Source organism: Hoplias malabaricus, chromosome Y (assembly GCF_029633855.1).
Source record: "Hoplias malabaricus isolate fHopMal1 chromosome Y, fHopMal1.hap1, whole genome shotgun sequence".
Classification (NCBI taxonomy): domain Eukaryota; kingdom Metazoa; phylum Chordata; class Actinopteri; order Characiformes; family Erythrinidae; genus Hoplias; species Hoplias malabaricus.
Window position 1 is genome coordinate 32446871 of NC_089820.1, and position 7239 is coordinate 32454109.

The 7239-nt window shown below is 60.1% G+C and overlaps 1 non-coding gene across 1 annotated transcript; it reads right to left on the reverse strand.

Annotated features, from left to right (window-relative positions):
- Positions 1-1633: 1633 nt before the first annotated feature.
- On the reverse strand, positions 1634-1787 carry LOC136679838 (5.8S ribosomal RNA). The gene has a single exon (XR_010796621.1). It is a non-coding gene; the product is annotated as a 5.8S ribosomal RNA (ribosomal RNA).
- Positions 1788-7239: the final 5452 nt, after the last annotated feature.

Consider the following 7239-nt stretch of genomic DNA (forward strand, 5'->3'; position numbering starts at 1 on the left):
GTACCACCGCGTATGCTCTGGCTCCGCTCTCCGCACGTGGGAAGAGCAGGCCGGTGGTGCGCCGCCCGCCCCCTCGGAGGGTTAGGACGGATCCCACCTCAGCCGACGCGCGCCGGCCTTCACCTTCGTTGCGCCTCCGGGGGTTCTGGTCCCTTCGACTCGCATACGCGTTAGACTCCTTGGTCCGTGTTTCAAGACGGGTCGTTCGGGGTCCGAACTTAGCCGCTGACCTTAGGCGTTCGGGTGCTGTGGGCCTGGATCGCCCCCCGCATCGCCGTAGCGGGCCTAGCCCGGGGCTGAGGACAGCCCAGCCGGCCCGCTTCGACCGAACGATCGGGGGGGGCCCCCATCCCCATCCCGGAGGAGGGGAGAACGCGGAAAGGACATTGCTCCACGGCCCCGGCGTTATCGGCGAAGTCGGAGCGAGGGGCTGTAGCGGAACGCCCGTGTCCGGGGGCCGCGTGGGGCTCCCTTCTCCGGACGGACCTACCTTCACCCTCGGGCCCTTCCAAGCCTAACCGGAGCCGGTCGCGACTCACCACCACGCGGGGAAAGTACACCGGGCGGGGCCGGACCTCCGTACGCCCGACAGGCCCGAAGTCCAGAGGCGAAGCGCAGAGCCGAAGCGGGGAGCGGTGGAGTCGGCACCCCACCCCTCTCGCCCGGATACGCTCGCACCCCCGACCGCGGAACCCGACGAGCGCGGGGCCGTCCGCCCGGCTGAATCCCCCGGGGCAGTCTTCTCGGTCCCCGTACGTTTACCTCTCAACGGTTTCACGCTCTGTTGAACTTTCTCTTCAAAGTCCTGTTTCAACTTTCCCTCACGGTACTCGGTTCGCTATCGGTCTCGTGCCGGTATTTAGCCTTAGATGGAGTTTACCACCCGCTTTGGGCTGCATTCCCAAGCAACCCGACTCCGAGAAGCCCGACCTACCCGGGCGGGAACGCGGGACTCGCTACCGGGCTTTCACCGTCTATGGGAAGAAGCCACGTTCGCGAGGACTTGGTCCCGCGTCCGCACCGAGACGGATCTTACGGACTTCCGTACGCTACATTTCCCGGCCAACCCCGGTCAGGGGAAAGTGGGATTCAGCGCTGGGCTCTTCCCTGTTCGCTCGCCGCTACTAAGGGAATCCTTGTTAGTTTCTTTTCCTCCGCTTACTGATATGCTTAAGTTCAGCGGGTCGTCTCGTCTGATCTGAGGCCGCACACAGAGGTTTCTTATGCGGGGGCGAGGGCGGAGGCGGAGGCGGAGGGCCGAAGGCTAGGGGCGAGGGGCGAGAGCCCGGCACGAGACCGAACTCCGCGACACCCTCCCCCCCACCCCGGCCGCTCGCTCGCCCGCTCGCTCACTCGCCCGCTCGCTGGGTTTAATCGGCACTCGCCACCCACGCGTCCGACTGCGCGGAGCCCCGCTCGGGACTCGGGGAGAGACCGTAACGGACGTGGACCCGGACCTACTCGGCTCTCCCTCCGTTCCCGGTACGGAGCTCTCTCGCAACACGGGCCGCGTGGACTGGCTCGGAACCGAGTCTTCGTTTGGGAAGACGAAGGGCCGTTTTCAGGCCCTGCGAGCTTCCAGCCGCGGTCTCTCTCTCTCAGCGGGGGCGCGGAGACCGATCGATGGGTAAAGCGACCCTCAGACAGGCGTGGCCGCGGGATGGACCCCCGCGGCCGCAATATGCGTTCGAAATTTCGATGATCTGTGTCCTGCAATTCACATTAGTTAACGCAGATGGCTGCGTTCTTCATCGAAGCACGAGCCGAGTGATCCACCGCTAAGAGTCGTATTCGGGTTTGTGCCCGGCCCGTTACAGGCCGGGCGAAGGAAGCCATTCGAACAAGAGACAATTTTTGCCAATATATTTCAAGCCGGGTGCCTTCCACCCCCGTGCAGGGGGGGAAAGGTCATTGAACCTGGGCGTCACCACCGGACCGAGGAGTTACGGCCCGGGGGACGATCGCCCGAGTAGGTGCCTGAGACTTACGTGGTTTAGGAGACCGGGGTCTAGGCACCCGCCGTTCCCGGCGAGGCCCAGGGGTTTGGTTCGCTGCGTTACGGGTCCCGGTCTAAGGCATTCAGGCGTGCGCTCAAAGCCAAGCTCTCCACCCCGGAGGGTATGAGCGAGGCCCGGTGGTACGCTCCCAAGTCCCCGCTTAGGGGAAGGCGCTGGGTAGATCCCACCTAGTCAGGACCGGCGGGCACCGGCCGTCTCCTTTCGGGTGTTTATAAACGCATCCGGGGTTCGTGAGGCCCCTTCAACTCGCGCACCGGCCTTAGACTATTATACGGTCCGTCTCTGCGAAGCCAACATCGGGGGTATTTTGCATGCGCTCTTAAGCTCCGCTCTAACCCCGTGAGGGGAAAGAGTTTCGCCCGGCGGTACGCTCCCGTCCACCACCACCCCCTGTGCCGGGGGGATGGGTTCAGGGAGATCCCACCGAGGCCGGCGAGCACCGGCCAACGCCCTGGGGGTGAGTAAGCCCCTTTGACTCGCGCACGCACAATCAAAGCCTTCAACGATCAATGGTTTGTTTAACGACCCGGCGGGCGGCTCCGGCGCCACTCTCCCCCCCGCGAACGAGGGGGGCGGACCGGGGTACCTATGCACCTAAGGCGGTCCTCGCATAACCCCGAGTTCCGAAGCCGGCTCGCTACGTCCACCCACCCGGAGGGGGGAGAGACTCACGTCGGCCGACTACGAAAGGTACGAGGCTTCTGCGGTCCATACCTTGAAGGTACCCGCCGGGGGAGGTTTGGCCTCTCGAGTCCTACTCGACAACCGGCACGGACGGCGGGCGCCGACCGCGGCCAGGTCACCGTTATTGATCCTTCCGCAGGTTCCCCTACGAAAACCTTGTTACGACTTTTACTCCCTCTAGATGTCCGGGTTCGATCGACTTCCCATCGCCCGGAGGCGACCCCCGTTCGAGGGCCGCCCCGGGGACGGTCCGAGGACCTCACCGAGGCATCCGATCGGTAGTAGCGACGGGCGGTGTGTACAAAGGGCAGGGACTTAATCGACGCGGGCTGGTGACCCGCGCCTACTTGGAATTCCTCGTTCGAGGGGAATAGTTGCAATCCCCTGTCCCCAGCGGGGAATGGCGTTCATAGGATTGCCCGCACCTCTCGGCGTAGGGTAACTTACATGTTGAACCAGCCATTGTAGCTCACGTGCGACCCCGGACTTCTAAGGGCATCACAGACCTGTTATTGCTCCATTTCTCAAGTGGCTTCTGTGCCACAAATCGCTCTAAGAAGTTTAGCCACCGACCGCTGATTCCCACCGGGCGAACCCCAACCTTCAGGCCCGCGGTAAGCGGGAGGGCACCGGGGAGGGGAGAGGGAAGGCGAAGGCGAAGGACGGACAACCCACACCCGGAGAGCGGAACGAGGTGCGGACGGCATCGGGGAGGGAACCGAACGCGAAGGGGAGAGGCCGGAGCCACCCACTCGACGCAGAACTGAACCCCCGTCAACCGCATCACCTCCCCGAACCGATCCGGGGTAGAACCGGACCCCCGCCGAAACCCCCAACACCCCCACCCCGATGGGGACCCCCCGCGAACGGGGACCTTCGGGGATAGAGTCCGACCCAGGAGAGGGGCCGTGTAACTACTTAAAGGATGGGATCTCGTTCGTTACCGGAATTGACCAGACGAATCGCTCCACGAACTACCAACGGCCATGCACCACCACCCACAGAATCGAGAAAGAGCCGTCAATCTGTCAATCCTTACCGTGTCCGGGCCGGGTTAGGTTCCCCGCGTTGAGTCAAATTAAGCCGCAAGCTCCACTCCTGGTGGTGCCCTTCCGTCAATTCCTTTAAGTTTCAGCTTTGCAACCGTACTCCCCCCAGAGCCCAAAGACTCGTGGTTTCCCGGACGCTGCCCGGCGGGTCATAGTCGTTAACCCAACGCCGCCGGATCGCGGGTCGGCATAGTTTACGGTCGGAACTACGACGGTACCTGATCGTCTTCGATCCTCCGACTTTCGTTCTTGATTAATGAAAACATTCTTGGCAAATGCCTTCGCTTTTGTCCGTCCCGCACCGGTCTACGAATTTCACCTCTCTCGGTGCGGTACGAATGCCCCCGGCCGTCCCTCTTAATCATGACCTTTGGTCCGTCAAACCCACGAAATAGGACCAAGAGAGCGGTCGGATACCCCCCCGGCTCGGGGAACCGTGCGGCGGCCAGTAAACGGCCCCACCCGGCCGCCTCGCCGAAGAGCTCCGACTCGCCCCCCATGGGAAGGCCTTATTCCATTATTCCTAGCTCAGTCCATTCAAGGCACGCTTCGGCCTGCTTTGAGCACTCTGTTTTGTTCAAAGTAAACGCACCGGACCCTTCCGCCCCCCACGTATTCAACCGCGGCGGACGACCCAGCTAAGGGCCTCTCCGCGGAGGAAGGGAGCAGAGGACACCGGATGAGTAGGGACAAGGTCCCGCGACCTCCAACCCAGAGACCCGCGGGGGTCCCCAACCCCCCCGGAGAGGGGCAGCTTCCCACCGCGAAGTCCGGACGGGCAGAGGCCCGGCAGCCGGGACCCGTCCCCGGATCCAACTACGAGCTTTTTAACTGCAGCAACGTTAACATACGCTATTGGAGCTGGAATTACCGCGGCTGCTGGCACCAGACTTGCCCTCCAATGGGTCCTCACCCACGGACGTAGATTGAGTTCATTTCGGTCCCGAAACCTTCAAACGGGGCCTCGCACCGATATTTTTCGTCACTACCTCCCCGTGTCGGGAATGGGTAATTTGCGCGCCTGCTGCCTTCCTTGGATGTGGTAGCCGTTTCTCAGGCTCCCTCTCCGGAATCGAACCCAGATTCCCCGTTACCCGTGGTCACCACACGTAGTCCCGTAGACTACCGTCGAAAGTTGATAGGGCAGACACTCGAATGAGACGTCGCCGCCCCGAAGGGCTCTGCGATCGGCCAAAGGTTATCTAGAGTCACCAAAGCGGACCCGACCGGAGTCGGGAGGGGGTTTTTTTGGTTCTGATAAATGCACGTATCCGTGGGGGGCGCCGAGGGGGGAAGGTGAACCAGTCACCGACCACCTCGAAACGGCACCCCCACTTCCAACGCTTCGTTTGCATGTATTAGCTCTGGAATTACCACAGTTATACCAAGTAACGTGTGGAGCGATCAAAGGAACCATAACTGATTTAATGAGCCATTCGCAGTTTCACTGTACCAACGCCCGTGTGTACTTAGACTTGCATGGCTTAATCTTTGAGACAAGCATATGATACTGGCAGGATCAACCAGGCGGATCCCTCTGGTACTCAAACCCGGCTTGGGGAAAGAGAGAGAGTCGGTGGTGCGTGGAACTCGACCCCCCGAAGGAGGAAGAGACGCGCACCGCGGAAAGGCTTTTCGAACGAGACCCCCCGGAGGTGGGTCTGCAATCGGGGGTTTGACTACTTGGAAAATGTACGATTCAAGGCCCGGACGGTGCAGGCTAGGGGCCGGTTCCTTCCCTCAATAGGATCCCGACCCTAAGGCACCACCGACTCGGACCTTTTAACGGACCCAAACTGCGGTGGAAATTAGACCGACGGATCGGCTAAGTCTCCCTCGGAACGATTCTGGGACAAGCGGACCCCCTATTACGGGGGGTCCACGAGCCATGGAGGCTGGAGCACGTGGCGGGGAGGATCGTTCTAAAAGCCGGTATATTTCGGATTAGAAGCCTGCCCCTGGTGCTCCGGGTATGCCGCATTTCGAACGGGCGTAAAGGACGTCCGTTTAAGGGAAGAGAATGGAAGAGAATTTCCTGGCCCCCTCAAAGCGCGAGGAGGTCGGCATAGGTTTTACGGTACGCCCCCCCCCCGGAGCCGTCTGATGTTCAGAAGACGAAGGGTTTTGCCCCCAATCTCGTAAGGTCGAGGGCTCACCACCGAACTTCCAGCCGCGGTCCTTGGTAGGACCGATACGCGGACAAGCCGCAAATCCTGGCCCCCTCGCAGTGCGAGGAGGTCGGCAAAGGTTTTACGATTCGCCCCCCCGGAGCCTACGGTTAGTTTTCTCGATTTAAGAAGACGAAGGGGGTCGGGGCCCGGGAACCGTAAACCGAGCGCCTCTTCCCCTGCGAACTTCCAGCCGCGGTCCGTTTAAAAAGACCGATCCGTGACACCTCTAATGCGCTCTTTGCCTCCGGCCGTTTCCAGCGCGGGGGCCCGGTGGTGCGCTCCCAAGTCCCCGCGGAGGGGAAAATCTGGGAGATCCCACATTAGACCAAGCGGAACGCCGGTCTTCGCCTCGGGGGTTTGTATGCCCCTTTCGACTCGCGCACGGGCAAGAGTTAGGTTAGGAACGGGGACAACTGCCGGCGGGCGGCCCGTCACACCCACCCCGCAAGTGGGCAGGTGGTCGGTGGCCTGTGGACCCGCCGCTCGGTTTCGTTTATAGTAGGAACCATAACGGGGTACAACCCTCATACGCTCGACCCCCTCACGCCCAGAGAAGTGTTCACCTCCCTGGGCATATATCGAACGAATCATCGGGATTGAAGGGGAGGCCACCCAAACCATCCCCTTAGCCCAGAGGGGTGCCAGTCCTCGGGCTTCGGTATTCGCATCACCGGGGTCTACGGAGGTCTCGACTTAGGTTTTGAAAACCTCCAGAGGGGGGGCCGGATTAACCACCACCCTAGCCCAGAGGGGTGCCAGACTTCGTGCTCGAACCCCTAAATATAGCCGCAAGCGGCGATTTACGGCTTCCTCGCTGTCCATGCAATGCATTTGCTTACTTTTGCCACTTTGAGATCATACACAACATTGCATACTCACTGCTGACTTAGGAGATCCAAAATTTCTGATTTTGATCTGTCTGTGAGCCTCAAGCACCATTGCTAAGCATTATGAGATGGGTGGTGGATTATTCACAGTGCAACACTGCCATCTGGTGGTGATGTTTTGTACTGGACCTTATAGATCAAACCAAGCAGTGCTGTTGGAGCTTTACCCACATACATTTGAACATGAACTACAATCTGAATTATGACCTGATATGCACATATCAGCAGAATCACAAGAACCTGAACCTTAATGATTATTAAAATAATGTGGAATTCCATTACTGCATGGCATCCAGATGCTACTAAAAGAGGTCTGTGACTTGCCTTAAAAATATCACACATGAACAGCTGTAACTAAAAAATGCTTTTGTCAATTGTTATGAAACGTCACAAGCTTCTTTCATATGTGCTCCAAAACAAATCATTACAT